Below are 15,101 nucleotides of genomic sequence, written 5' to 3'. Positions count from 1 at the left end.
CAGAACCGTCAGTGCTCCAAAACAGCTCCAACACACACTGAGATAATATGAATGCAGTAAGCCCACGCTTTTATAGAAAGGAGACTTGGTTATACTTTGACTCGTCTGACCATAGGGAAAGGCTATACACTGCATTTTAGGTGTTTCTTGGTTTTGGCAGCAAGGTTTTCAGCCAAAAGTGTACAAACTTTGTAAATCCCAAGGATTCACTGCAAAGCCACGTTCCTCTAACCCTTTGATAACCATAAGATTACGGAACGCCAAAAGAATCAATTTTTTGTTTTTAAAGTTTGTACACTTCGGTTGCTGTAACTAAGCCAATTCATGAAATAATTGGCAAAAAGCTAGATTCATTTGTTGATAAGAACTAATATTTTGACTCAAACCAAAAAAAAAAAAGTATTTTAAGTTCTTAATCAGATGATACAGGCAATTTAAAACATGGGACAAATACATCCCTTGGTCCTCAAAGGGCTAAACCGGGTGTCGGCAACCCGCGGCTTCAGAGCCGCATGCGGCTCTTTTTCACCTTGGCTGCGGCTCCGGAGCACACTGCCCACCAGGTGACAGGCAATAGGGCAGCAATGGGCAAACTACGGCCCGCGGGCCGTATACGGCCCGGCGGACCTTTTAATCCGGCCCGCGGAGCTAGGCTCCCGCTAGGCTCCTCTCACAGTCCGCCCTGAAGACCGGTGTAGCATGAAAATCTGTCTCCTATGAGGATCTGTCCCCCTCGACGTATCTGCTAATGCCTGAAACTGGCACATGCGCAGATACGTCGAGGGGGACAGATCCTCATAGGAGACAGATTTTCATGCTACACCGGAACGGCACGGGAACACGGCGAGAGGAACGCGCGGAGCAAAGGTAAGTGAATTGACACAGGGGGGACTTGGGGACTTAATATGGGGGATGAATTACTATATGGGGGATGAATTACTATGGGGGATGAATTACTATATGGGGGATGAATTACTATGGGGGATGAATTACTATATGGGGGATGAATTACTATGGGGGATGAATTACTATATGGGGGATGAATTACTATGGGGGATGAATTACTATGGGGGATGAATTACTATGGGGGATGAATTACTATATGGGGGATGAATTACTATGGGGGATGAATTACTATGGGGGATGAATTACTATATGGGGGATTAATTACTATGGGGGATGAATTACTATATGGGGGGTGAATTACTATATGGGGGATGAATTACTATGGGGGATGAATTACTATATGGGGGATGAATTACTATGGGGGATGAATTACTATATGGGGGATGTATTTTCAGTTTTAAAAATGTGGCTCTCAAAATAAATTTCAATCGTGGTTTTGGCGAGATTTGGCTCAGTTGAAAAAAAAGTTTGCCCACCACTGACCTAAGGCTATTATTGTGATTATGACGATACACTGTGGCCCTGATTAACCCTTTGCTTACTGGGCCCTTAACCCCCCTTCATGACCAGAGCGCTTTTTGCAATATATGCAGTGTCGGATTTGTTTTAAATGTTGCAATAGTTTTGCGGCTCCTAGTCTTTTTTTCCCTCTCGGAAACGGGTCCAAGTGACTCTTTATGTCTTAAAGGTTGCAGACCCCTGGGCTAAACCAACAACAAAAATAGTAGGTGAGAATCAATACTGAACACAAATTCTTCTGCGCTCTAGGACCCAGGCAGGTGGCAAATAGATGGAACCAAAACTGGAAAAACAGCGACCACCAGTGCTTCAAAGGTTGTGCAGCTCCAAACAAGGCTGGGGAAGCCCGACCAACACTGCAAAGCGAAATAAAAACGAGAAGCGCACAAACCTTGCGCATTACCTCAGTAAACAGAAGTTTATTAAAAAGAAAGGTACTCACAAACAGCGAATAAAATCAGGCATGTAAGTCCTCACAGGGACTTCAGAGATAGAGGGCCAGCGCGAGTCCCATCGTGGGGGTAAGCACTCAGTTCAGCTGACGCGTTTCGAAGGCCAGCTCTGATGAAGAATGAGAATGATGAAGCAGCTTACATATTTGCACATTTGTAGGTTTGTATGGGGTATTTGTGAGTATTTTATGTGTTATTAATAATTTAAAAATGTCATGGGCTGTTGTTGAGATTTTTCACAGCATAGTTTAGTTTGCATGCATGAACAATATACAGTATATCTAATTCAAGATATTTATTTTCAGACTACTTTTTTTTACAGTGAACATTTACATTTTCCAGCCATATTATCTTAATTTTCCTATCTACAATGTAAAAACTATATGTAAGTATATACCATGCAATAATAAACCTAGAATTTGATAAAAGGAAAAATATCCTAGGCTGAACATGAACAGGAAGTGAAGCTATTTTAATAGCATGCTGTGCAGTAATAAAGTACTCATCAACCTGGTTACTCTAATAAAATGTTACAGTGTAAATAATGACCTCAGAAGCCTGATGAGTGTAATTAAAATCTTCGGAAGTAATGATGTAACTAAGTAACTGTAATGAAATACTATGAATGAACAAGTGATTTAAGAGTCTGGAACAATTAAAAGGGCTTCTTTTCCCAAATCGTTAAGCTACTTGGATGCCTAGTAATATATATGAAATGAAAGGGGTAATAATAAGGTACATGTTCAGTGTAGATTTAATGGACCCATTTTAAAAGTCGTTAGCAAATATTCTTGCATTTTAATGTGCCTTACATTTAGAACAACTCAGATGTGACCTAAACAACTGCATCAGAACTCACACGTATGTTTGATATCTGTGAAGTACATTAAAAGCATTGGTATTCCTAAACCAGGCATATCTTATTTATTTTGTATTTATTTTTTAATTTATTCTACCTATTGTTTCTTTATTTTAGGAGAGGAGTGGCTGTCACTGCTTGATCAAATGGCGCACAACAAGCACAGCGCCGATGCTAGACTATTTTGTACCCTAGGCAAGACCAGCCACTTACGCCCCCCCCAAAAAAAAAATATTTTAAAACCTTAGAAAATATTAAATCAACAAAACATGAAACTGCTAAATGTCTTCTAATTTGGAAAAATAGGTGCCATAAGATGCCACCAGCACCAATATTAAAGACAAAATCAGTGTCACGGATGGACTGTATCTGTGGCTGACAGTGTCAGGGTTACAGTTCCAGTGAGTAGAGTATAATGGATCGACACTTTGGCAGATCATAGGCTGGAATTCCCCAGGCAATGGGGGAGGTAAAATGCTGACAGCAGGCAGCCCAGCCCACACACACACACACACACACACAGATCACCTGAACTGAGCAATCCCACGCAGTGACAGATCTGACACAACACCCCACCAACACTGACACAGATCAGCAGGCACTAGAAGAGCAGGCAATGGTTTTGTGATGATGTCATTACTTACTGACACAATGCACATATGATGGACGGCCAGCCAGCCGGCCAGATCGCACTCACACAGACACGAGACATCAGAGTCAGACATTACCTTTCTCTGCAGGCGCAGTTCTGCCTCCGATGATGATTGGGAAGAGAACTCCTGGAACTCCACAGAGCAGCCATCAACCAGCTTGCAGTAGGGGACTGGGTCTGAGAGGAACACTGGAAGGAGTGGCAGCTCAGCTACACTGACCCCTGGCACCCGGCATCTTCCTCTGTCCTTTCTTCCTCCCCTCTGCTTCCCCTCCCCTCAGCTGGAGGATCATTCATGATGTGGCGGCATCCCACACAGAGAGAGTGCCGGCCTGTGCTGCACCCAGGTGCCCCTAGGTGGCAGTGCACCCTAGGCAGCTGCCTAGTTTGCCTAGTGGAAGCACTGGCCCTGAATAAGCAGGAACTGTTTGCCCAAGTAAGAATAAAATAGGATACATCTTCTCCATGGACGACGCTTGGTACTTGGTTCAACATCCATGTTGAACTGGTGTCTGGCTATTGAGACAACTAGTAAAACAAACACAAAACCTACTAAAAGTCATAACTGCATCAATTCTTATTATTGCTGAAGTCCTCATTGGATATAATGGCCTTCTGCAAGAAGATTTTATATATCGTATCCCCCCCACCACCACACATACATACACACATATACACTCATACACAGGTATACTTCCTGCATTAGCATATTTTATATAAATTGCCATAGGGCTAATATTCTAAAAGTATGCTACTCAGAAAAATTTCCCATGGCATCCAGAGTTTTAGCCATCATTTCTGAGTTCAAGCTTTAAAAATGAAACACCTCTACTGATTGGTTGCTGGGGATAAACAAGAGCTTTTCTTGTTGGTACAATATTATACATAAACCCTAGTGTGGAGAATAGAGGGAGTGAAAAAGATTCAAAGGCTTCCGTGCCTTGCAATTCTAATGTGTTTTGTTTTTGTGGCGGAGATACAGAATCGTTGACCTCTATGGATGGACTCTAATCTATTGATTAAAGACACATTTTAAAAAGGAATATAAGGGAAACAGAACATGTGCTACTTCTGTCCCATTATCCATTTCATGACTCTTTCCCTGTTAAGGCTGGTAATCTTAGATAGAGATCAGTAATCGCACACTGCCCCTAGAGCCATTGTTATTTTGGAATTCTATATGAACCCTCATCTTGTAAAACAACCCATTTATTTTAAAATAGAAATGAAAGGCAGCATATTTGTGTATACATATAAAAACATTATAAATACCTTTTCTCCTTCTTTTTTGTAAGTGATCACATCCCCTCTGTTCTCAGCTGAAGGATCTTAGCTAGGCAAGGAGAAGCAGCAGCACACTGATCTTCCTAGTAAATGGGTGTATGGGGGAAGGGGGGGATTCAGCGCAAATCTAGTCATTGGAGGAGAGCAGGCTAACTTCCAAGCACAGCTAGAAACCTGACCACACTGTGCTCTCTTGCCTAGTGTGGTCAGTTTTTAAAGTGGTTCTAAAGGCAGAAGGTCTTTTTTTACCTTAAGGCATTCTATGCATTAAAGTAAAAAAATCCTCTGGGTGCAGCAACTCCCCTCAGCCCTCTCTAATATTAATCCAAGCCCCATCTTGATTCAGCAATGTGTATGAGAGTGGTGGCTCTCCCAGGCCTCTCTCTCCTCTTTGCCTCACACAGCATTGGCTCCCGCTGCTGTCAATCACAGCCAGTGAGCCAATGAAGAGAGAGTGGACGGTGGGGTAAAGCTGTACTCTGGGTGTGAATGAACAATGTCCATACACCAAGGCACAGCTCAGGAGCGAACCTGCTCAAGTGCCCCCATAGCAAGCAAGGGAGGAGCCAGAACCCCCATTGGGGGTCCGAAAAAGAAGAGAATCAGGGCTGCTCTATGCAAAATCATTGCACAGAGCAGGCAAATATGCAGTCTTTAGAATCACTTTAATAACAAAGCAGAGGAACTGTCAGGATCACCAGGGATTTCACACAAAGGAAGCAATACAAGGAGAACAGCTATTTTTCATACAAGTACATGGTACAGCAGGCACTATATCAGGAATATGAAATTTTGGGCTGACATAATCTTTAACTGAGTTTAGGGAGAAAACATCTGGACATCATGGCAGTAAAGCTGATTAAACTTTCTTCATTTATTACTGTAAAGTAGTCCAGCTGCATATACAATATTAAATATGTTTGTGTCGCACTACCCCCTTAAGGGTCGCTGAATTATTTTTGGGCTCCCTATCACTCTTGACCCCACTCTGAAAGCCCAGCCCCTGCTGACACCACCATACACTTCTGGCCATAGTAAACTCTCGCAATATTACCAGAAAATAGACTCACACACAAGTTGGAGTGAACTGATACTTTGTTTATATTAGAGTTGAGTATGAGCACAGTAAAGTAGAACAAAATTGTAGGCGTGTAAATAATAACAGTTATCACTCTTAGTAACTTTAACCACTTGCCCTCCAGAGGATTTACCCCCCTTCCTAACCTGTCCATTTTTTGCTATACGGCGATGCGTTATTTTAACTGACAATTGCGCTGTCATGCAATGCTGCACCTAAATGAAATTTACTTCTTTTTTTCCCGTGAATGGAGCTTTCTTTCGGTGGTATTTGATCGCCTGTGCATTTGTAATTTCATGTGCTATAAACAAAAAAAGACCGCCAATTTTGAGAAAAAAACAATATTTTTGACTTTTTGCTATTAAACATGTCCAGTAAAAAAATTTTAAAAATCAAATTTCATCATAAATTTAGGCAAAAAAATATATTCTGCTACATGTCTTTCCTAAAAAAATCCCAATACGTGTAAATGAATTGGTTTACGTGAAAGTTATAGCGTTTACATATACTGGAATTTTTTTTTACTAGCAATGGCGGCGATTAGCGACTTATAGCGGGACTGCGGCGGACATTCTGACAATGGGGGGAACTGCCTTGGTGTCACTGACATCCCTAGTGACATCAATACAGTGATCAGTGCTAATAAAAAGCACTTATACTGTACTAATGGCACTGGGCAGGAAGGGGTTAACATGTGGGGCAATCAAAGGGTTAACTGTGTGCTGTTTCACAGTATGCTGTGTGAGTGCTTTCCACTGTAAGCACACTGCTTTGTATGGCTTTGCTATGCTGAGCAGGAGCCATACGCGGTGACGTCACGCCGCCGAGACCACGAGGAGGTCCGGTGGCCATCTTGCATATGGTTAGTGATAGCTTCTGTGCTGATTTTTGCTGTTACATTTTACCTACAATAAACGTGTTTTGCTAGAAAATACTACACTATGGGCATTCTTCTTTTTTGGCTCTATATGAGCTAATACCATCTTAGTGCCCATTCCTGGAGGACGGTAACTGCTTGGCTGATTACCAGGGAGGACCAGGCTGCCCATTACCTTTAAGGGGGACCTCCGGCTTATTGTCATATACATTGCGTATTATGATTTGCCATCTGGTGAGTGTGCATTTTTAACAATCCTTTTAACACATCACCTGAATGAATACCCAGGAATACAGGGATCACCATATAGAGACTTTTTTGAGTACATCATTCACTTATATCTCTTGAACTGCTATGCGCTCTCTAATTAGGAAAGCTGTGTGAGATATATACATTTATCATCTTTATCATCATATGCATAGCACCTTTGTATATGCCATTTATTTATTGCACTTTTATGGGCACTTTATTTATTTATGCATAGCTATATATGTTTTCGTTATTTATTTAGCGCTGCACCCCCATGTTTATTTGTATCTTAGGAGGTTTTTGAAGGTTGCCTTTGGTGTATCAGCTGCTAGTTGGTTTTTGGCGCTTGCTTCTTATCCATTTTTCATACCAAGCAATGTACAGAAGCTGAAAGGGGAGAGATCTGTGTTGCATATACACAGGTCTCTCCCAGGGGCGGACTGACAACTCATGGGGCCCTGGGCAATAGGGGATCATGGGGCCCCTGTGTCCTTGCCCAAACTCAAAAAAGCCTATGAAAAAGCTACCAGGGGCATCTCATGGGGCCTCCTACTGACCCCGGGCCCTCGGGCGGTGCCCGAGTTTCCAAATGGTCAGTCCGCCCCTGGTCTTTCCCCTGTTGGAGATACTAGGCAATCACTGGGTGCCAGAGAGTAATCACCGGCTGGGACTTAGTGATTGACAGCCGAGGCCACGAATGGCAACATGTGCCCTATCCGGAACTGCAAAGTCACATATATATATATATATATATAAATATATATATATATGTGTGATTTTGCACACCAGTGCCAGTATTTCGGCTATAGGGCGGCACAAAAGCGGTTAAAAAAAGGTCAGCACACAGACATCTCAGTTTTGAATGTTCTGCAATTTAGAATTTAACCAAAGGCCTCAACTCTGAGATGTTTCTGTACCCAGTGTGCAAAGAAAACTATTAAAGAGTAAGGTAAGCTCACTTTGGGCCCTCAGAAGCTGATGACAAGGTTCAAGTCTGAGGTGATGAAAGAGCTCTTTAATTATGGAGGCTAATGTCCCTTTAACTGTAGTGGAATATCTTCTATGTACTTGCTGGGGCCCAGTTGGTGCACTACAAGAATTCAGATCTCCTTGGTTGCCACAGGTGGAAGTCCCTCAAAAGGATGTATGCAAGCACAGGCACTATCCCTTAAAGTGGTATTTAAAGTGGTATTTAACTGTTTCCTGACCGCCTTATAACAGAAGTACTGCTACAGGGCGGCAGGGATGCACATAACCACGTACATATACGTGATTTTGTATTTCCGAGTTAGTAGTTCCGGATTTTGTATTTGCAGGTCAGTAACTAGAACAGTACTGAAGCCAAATTAAAAAAAAAACAAGTACAATGTGTATTTTAAGATGTAAGATTGCAATCCCCATATTCTGATTGCAGGTTACTTTAAAAACACAAACCAGCGTATATTTACTTATTCTTTTTCTTTTTCATAAATTGCAGACTAATGGGCCTGCAGAGATATATAGCTACAGCACCAATACTGTAAATTTTCCTACTATGAGTACTGCTTCTTCTCTTACTATGAATTTTTATACAATATTGCTATGCAGACTGTAACTAAGTAGTTTTCCTGTTTTATAATCAGACATGATTTTGGCTTAAATAAAGGTCTGGAACAAAATCATACAATAAATAACATTAAAGATAATTAGAGTGGGAGCATTTGAGGTGGATGGTATAATGCAACACTTGGGCTAGACAAAGGTTTATAGGAGACCTTTTAAAGCAGGATCTGTTGAGTTTCTTAGAAAAAACAAGCAGTGTGCAAGTTATTGAACTTGTTATTCTGTAAAATGGTATGTCTAGCCCTTATTTTCAGTAAAATTAGCCATTTTCTGTTAGGGCCTTATTTGCCATTTTCCTGGGTGGTCCTGTCTCAGAAAAAATGATTTTCCTTAGAGCACTCTATGGGAGTTTCAACTTTCCCCAGAAAGATGATTAAGCTGCATTTAACATTAAATGAATTAAATATTCAATATTTCACATTACTCATGCCAACAAAACATTATTTCTCATTTAACATGACTTTATATATTCAAGGCCGCCCTTTTACAAAGCTGTTTAAATCATACTGTAAAGCATTTGGAAAAGCATATGTTGAGCTACCGTCTTGAGGGCTGCTGTGTTTCTGGATCCCTCTAAGCTTTGCACAGCCAGGCAACACACATTTTTCACACTTGCATCCACAGTCAGTAAACAGTCCATGAGCTTGATTTTTGTTATTTATTAGGGGATAGAACTTGAATAGGGTAATAGGGATTATGGGATGACCAACATGACTGAATCCATGCAAAGGGACAACTTCCTTCCCATTTACAGAAACAGATCCTGGACTGTTCTTTTCCTTGAAAGTGGTCAGTTATTTCTGATTAGTAGCAACTGCCCTTTACGGGCTAGGGACTTGCAGCTCCTCTGAAGAGTAGCTTAGCTTGCTGCAAACAATATGTAGCTCATTTGAAAACTTGCTACATGTGGCAGTCTCTCCCCTTGTAAATCCATGCGTGTGCTGAAGTACTCACTTTGTCCTCTTTGCTCCCCCTGCTCATAGTCCTGGATCCTCTTCATGCCATGATGCTGAATGGATCCTCCTGAGCCATCCTGAGCCCAGCCTGGAGGCCAGCCCCCCAGACCTAGGGGAGCCCTTCCAGCCGTCCCAGGCCACCAATAGTCTCCTCAGCACTCCATCTTCCACCCAACTCCCTTGCCAGCATGACTCTCCCATATTTATGGGTTGGTCTCACCACTCCCATAAACTCCCATAAACATGCAGATTAGGTTTCTACCCCTTCTGCCCACTGGTTTCTGAAAGGTTCCATGGTCCTCCAGAACCTGTTAAGCCATCCAGCCTGACATACAGTAACTCGACCTAGTTCCTGACTCACCCAGTTACCATGAGTCATACGCAATAACTTTACCTACACTACTCTAGTAGCACACTAGAGGGTGCTACACTTACAATTAATATATTGCATAACCAGTGCTACAATTTGAGGAAATAGAATATGTGCTGTGTAAAACATTAGCCCTATTTGTTTGTGTATAGCTAAAAGAAAGGTGTCCACTTCTCCGACAGCAACTGCGTAGAGTCCTACAGTAATTTTGTATTGCAGGATTTTACAATGTTTTTATGATTATAAACAACATTTTACCTTTTATCTTTGTTTCTTTTACTTCCTTTTTTAACAAGAGGTCAAGTCATAAAACATAAAAATAAGAACTGTGTACACAGGAAATGTCAATTTAAAGGATAGGAGGCTTGTGTCAGATCAGGCTGTTCAGGGTACACGAGTAGGTATGGTGATCCATCACAGGATCTAAATGATACATACTAGCTGGTTTCTTCATGATTAAATGTATTCTTGAATGCATTTTGCCATGAAAATTAGATGGCAAAAGAAATTAACCTCTTCAGGACCGAGGGTAAAACAAATCTTAACAATTAAATTTTGACATGTTAGTAAAACTGTACATATCATTGCAACTACTTTGTGTATCCAGGTGAATTTTACCTTTTTTTTTCACAACATATTGGGCTTTCATTTGGTGGTAAATTGTAACAAATATCTTCTGTTTTTTTTTGTTTTTGTTTTATTATTATCAAAGGAAATCTGGCCCAAAGTATAGAAAAAATCATTTTTAAAAATGTAGCTGTGCATATCTTGCTATTACCATAACATACCACCAAAGAACCAGCAACTGCACAGTGATTGAATGCTATGACGACTATCACAGTGATCAGGTGACTGGGAACTGGGAATCCCAGGTCCCAATCATTGCTGCGAGACCTGAGGCTCTCAGTGAGAGCATAGTCTCTATCTGGCAGAGCACTGTGTGGTGTGCTCCCAGCACAAACACAAGAACACATAAATCCACAGCCCAGGTTTAAAGCCCACCTCCTGGACACTGTATATATGTGTTACTGTGTCGTTATGGGGTAAATCAGTATAGGCTAATGTTTTTGTCAAAAATCATGCAAGGAACCTCTCAGGGTCACGTTTCATCCAACCTGTAAGGGCACGCCACAATGCATGTTATAATACACGTCATGACGCGGCAATGTATTGTATATGTGTGTTCCAGTGTGTTTGCAATCATTATCATATGCTCACCAAAACTCATTTAAAATGTGCTACAACAAACCTATGCCATAGGGCAATGAAACGTGCTAATGCAAAAGCTATATGCATTATGGAGCACTGCATTTAGAAAAATTCATGGAGGACCAATGTTTTTCAAGCAATGACAGCCCATATACAATGAATAGACTGCCTAGCTCAACATGCATCAACACACAAAAAATGTATGTGTTGCAGCACAACATGTTGTAGCATGGATTAACTTTACCAAATAAAAGTGTTTGGTCGCTGTTTCTTTTCCCAGTGGACAGATTTCCCTTCACTACCTGTTGGGGTGAACTTCCCACCAAAGAAATGATTATCCTTCCCTACTCTGTTCCAAAAAACTATATTATCTGGGATTGGGGTTTAACAAAGCTATGTAGAAAACTTTACTGTTTCACTGTGTAACTTAAGGTGGACCTGTAATTTTAATAGAATAGTTATTTGTGAGCCACCAGGAGTTAACTTACTCTATTATTAGTGTTAATTGTGTGCTTAAGTGAATATTTATTAAATATTGGATCGCCAGGCACTAATTACACCCTCTCTAGGTGTATGAAATTAAACTATGAATTCTTATACTGTACCGCGCTCCAATATTATCAACCTTTTGTGATTAACCTTTTTTGGTTGTGTGAATTTCTTAATATACCACCTATAATCCAATCATTACTTACTTCTATGGTGCTAAAATATACAATTAACATAAATTAATTTATAAATATGAATTAAAAAATTATATGTGATTATAACAAATATTAATAAAAAATTAATGAAAAATTGGAATGTCAATACTATGTGAATAAAATAATAAAAAATTAATAAAACATTAAAAAAAAAAAAAAAAAAAAAATGTCAATTATTTTCTTTAAATTTGAGATGGTGTTGTTATTCAATTTAGTTAATGTGATAAGTCTGTGTTGGCAGCTTGAACCTCTCCCTTGTCTCCTCTCCTCTCTCCTCAGCTCAGCTTTCTCAATTGTGCTTTCTTCACTGGCTGCTTTGTTTATTCCTCCATATACGGAACATGCAGAGAAGGGAAAAGAAACATAGTGTCTTATCCGGGATATAAGTGATTTATTGCTCTTTGATCTCCCACTCACATTGTGTAAATGTAAATAACGCTTTGCATACAATGTATCAAGATCGTACTTCAGACAGCCTGGCTGATGTGTTTGCTTGCAGTAAATATACTCGCCGTTCCTCTGTGGATGCGTGATAACGTCACCGCCCCTCCCCCAAGGTGGACCTGTACTGTGTTAGGTGTGCTTCAAAAAGACAAGCAAAGGGCAAATAACCAACCTTAAGACTTGATGCAGCTCATCTTTACCCCTTTACTGACTTGACATGGCTCATTCTACTCTGGTGGTGGCTCCAAATGTTTTCAGTGGTGTTTTTTCTACATGTGTACATGTAAGTGCATTACTTTTAAGTAAAATTTACCTATTGGAACATACTGCACTATTGGAGATTCATCTGTTTCCTCTGCATGAGTGTAGGAGATTTGATCCCAAGCAACCCTTAAAGGGACCATTTTTTTCTCTGGTTCGGAGATCAAGGGAAAGGGAAGAGGGCATCCAATGGTTATAAAATGGTGGATAACCAGGAGGGTGGAGGAACCCAAATTTATTTATTATTCTAAGCGCATTCCAATTGTCTTAAGGTGAGAGTTCTGTGAGCACTGAGGTGGCACAACCTGCATGCTTTGCAGCACTCTAAGCAGGAGCGTATTTACCACAAGGCAATCAAGGCATTTGCCTAGGGTGGCATTTTTCAGGGGGGGCAGCACTGCCCCCTGGAAGAAGGGACACTTGCGGCATGGGGACCAGGTGGGATCCGAGAGAGGCTACGGGCTGCTTGATGGTGTATGCAGAGCCCGACTCTCGTTCCTAGTGATGTCCGGAGCTGTGAAGGTGTGTCTTTCTCTCTCTCGCTGGGGGGGGGGAGATGTGTTTTAGTGGAAGACTCTCTCAGGGGGGCAGGGGGGTTGTTGGCCAGTGTCAGGCTCTCTCTGTGGGGGGCTCCAATTTTTGTGTTGCCTAGGGCAGCACAAAACTTAAATACACCACTGACTCTAAGAGATGGTGTTGGTTATATGATCACGTGAGGAATCCTATGGAGTTGTGAGGGAAGTTGATATAAAGCTATATTCATAATTCACTGTTCTAATTTATATTCACATGGACTTGTTTCTATGGACTTTGATTTTTATTATTTATGCACATTTTTATTTAAGTTTGATGTTTTCATATTCAATTGTTTGATGATTTGGTATGTTTATATTTTACATTGGCAGCACGGCATTAAGTTTATTTTGTTTATTCTACTCTGTCTCTCTATGTGGAGGACGCCCTTTGGCAGAGGAGCAGGGCTTTGCTTTCTAAGTCCCCCTAATGACTCATGACCAAGAAGCAGTAGGAGGGACAGCAACTCCAAAGAACAACTGAAGCAGGCAGATCCTTGCACTGCAAGTCTTCGGCAAACTTTTAGGAAACTAATCACCAAATATCATTTCTCATCTCAAAATCTTGTGAGACCAGCAGTGCCTAAAGCAAACCATAGATAATGCAATTTGCTTTCCTATAACCACGGATTAATGGGGGAATCCCTCCTACAGCGCTATTTTGTTCTGCTGGCGGGGAGCCTTCCCTGCTGGTAGAACACAATTATCACTGCTAGCTGCTATAGCTGCCAGAAGTAACCACTTGCAGAAAATCCAACAATCTGGTTGTACTGAAGATGAATGATGGCTCAACTTTAGTACAACAAGCCTGCCCATAGGTGAATCGAATCTTGGCTGGTCCCTACTGAACCAGCCTTGATTCGATCCATCTCTGGACGCTTTAGATGATCCTGTACTGCAGATACACGGTTATGAGGCTGTAGAACAGGAATGTCTAGGCTAAGTCACATGTCAGGAAGTGTGCTGCCATTTTTCATGAGGAATTCAAAGCAAAGGGTACTGCTTAGACACAATTAATCTTTCTATCTATTCTCTATAACAATGTATCTCAACCTTTTTTCAGTCAAGGCACCCTTTAAAACTATAGACAGTCCCAAGGCACCCTTTAAAATTATGGACTGTCTTGAGGCACCCCATTCTAAAATGTAAAAAAATATTCTAATACATAATGTGTCAACATCCACACATGTAAGACACCCAACGTTAGAGGTAATTTAGTCTTCCAAATCAAATACACTTTTGCACACTGGTACTGACTAGTATTTCAGTGTTTCTCTTCTCCATTAATTTTTCTCCATCACTCAGCTAAGGTGACCCCAACACTGATGGAGAGGGGCAGTGGAGGGTCAAACTAGGATGTTGTGCAGGCAATTGACATCCTCCTTATCAGCTGATGATGTCATTGGTTGTCAGGATGTTGGTAGCTAGAAGGTCGTAATGGTGCACAATGAAAAGCTATGGCTTTTTGTAACTTAAAGGCAGGCTTGTTCCACCCATTGGCTTGTATACACGTTTTGGGCAATTTTTAGACATTTTGCCAAGGCACCCCTTAAGAAACCTCGAGGCACCCCAGGGTGCTGGGCACCCTGGTTGAGAAAGGCTGCTCTATAAGATAGCAAATCTGCACTTTATGAGTATGGATCCACTTTAATAACATTTATTTTCAACAACACCCTACGTGCCAGTTAATCTAGAAAGGAAAGGGATAGGTTACAGCACAGCTGCTGACCTCCCTTTGAGACTTTTCTGTTTGTTGGGTAGTAGAGTCACTAGCTACTTAGCGGCTGGTTAGACAAGGCAGGGTTTTCCTGACTCCCTTAGTGTCACCATAGATCATCAGCAGCATCTTTTCTGCCAGAACACAAGCATGAGACTCCTGCAATTATTTTTAGGCTGTTGGCTTTCCCCAACACGAAATCAGATTAGGAGCCCCAGTGTTGACACGCTGACAGGTCAAGGCTTTTCTTCAGTATCACGTTAAGTGTGCGACTTATCAGATCATGGTTTCACTGCACTTGCCTGCTGCTGTCAAGCAAGAGCAGAAATCAGTCATTCAGATAATGATTCTAAATGTAATTATTTACAAATGATTGCATCATTGTAAAGT

The sequence above is a fragment of the Staurois parvus genome, unplaced genomic scaffold (genome assembly GCF_062004578.1).
Source record: "Staurois parvus isolate SC_StPar_1 unplaced genomic scaffold, SC_StPar_1.0 ptg000589l, whole genome shotgun sequence".
Classification (NCBI taxonomy): domain Eukaryota; kingdom Metazoa; phylum Chordata; class Amphibia; order Anura; family Ranidae; genus Staurois; species Staurois parvus.
The sequence above is the reverse complement of the archived record's forward strand: the minus strand, read 5'-3'. Positions refer to the sequence as shown.